We start from the raw sequence: 645 nt of genomic DNA on the forward strand, positions 1-645 counted from the left end.
GGAAAGGGAAGTTCAGAGGCTTATTGCATAGCTTCGGGTGAGAGCTGTAAGGAAGATTTGTGCCCCCTTGCAATGGCCGTGCTGCATTGATTGCAGATGTCCCTGCCCCCCCCCCCCCCTATCTGTGCCCCCTCCTTCTCCCTCCTGTGCCATCTTGTTTACCATGGGCACTGGAGAGAAAGAGACCAGAGGCTGCCAACTCCCAGCAGGGAGCAGCCGTTGCGCAGGCGCCAGGCCCCGCGGGGGCCGCTGGGAGCTGTAGTTCGCTGTCCGGGAAAGGCACTGGGAGGCATGGGCTGGAGGACTACATGTCCCGGCGCACCCCCGCGCCACGCCCCGCCTTCTTCTCCTCCTCCCTCTGGAAGGATCGGCTGTGATGAGGGAGTGAGGGCAGGAGGAGGATCGGAGTGGATTTTAACCAGGGATTGGGGAAGGGCAACCTCCACAAGGCACGGCAGGGTAAGTAAATGGGAACACACCCGCTGCAGGGTGGGGAAGGTATGCAGGTGTCAGTCCCACTTCCTCTCCCCTTTCCATTCTAACTCCCTCAACCCCATTCCCTCTCCTCCCCCCCAACCCCATTCCCTCTCCTCCCCCCAACCCCATTCCCTCTCCTCCCCCCAACCCCATTCCCTCTCCTCCCCC

At 62.0% G+C, this 645-nt stretch overlaps 1 protein-coding gene across 1 annotated transcript in view; it reads left to right on the forward strand.

The window, feature by feature from the left end:
• Window positions 1-353: 353 nt before the first annotated feature.
• Window positions 354-645, forward strand: part of LOC122554625 (nucleus accumbens-associated protein 1-like) — a 24,853-nt gene continuing 24,561 nt past the window's right edge. Inside the window, exon 1 of the mRNA XM_043699946.1 lies at window positions 354-459. The gene's annotated coding sequence lies outside the window, so the exon portion shown is untranslated. The remainder of the gene's footprint in view (window positions 460-645) is intronic.

Source organism: Chiloscyllium plagiosum, chromosome 11 (genome assembly GCF_004010195.1).
Source record: "Chiloscyllium plagiosum isolate BGI_BamShark_2017 chromosome 11, ASM401019v2, whole genome shotgun sequence".
Classification (NCBI taxonomy): domain Eukaryota; kingdom Metazoa; phylum Chordata; class Chondrichthyes; order Orectolobiformes; family Hemiscylliidae; genus Chiloscyllium; species Chiloscyllium plagiosum.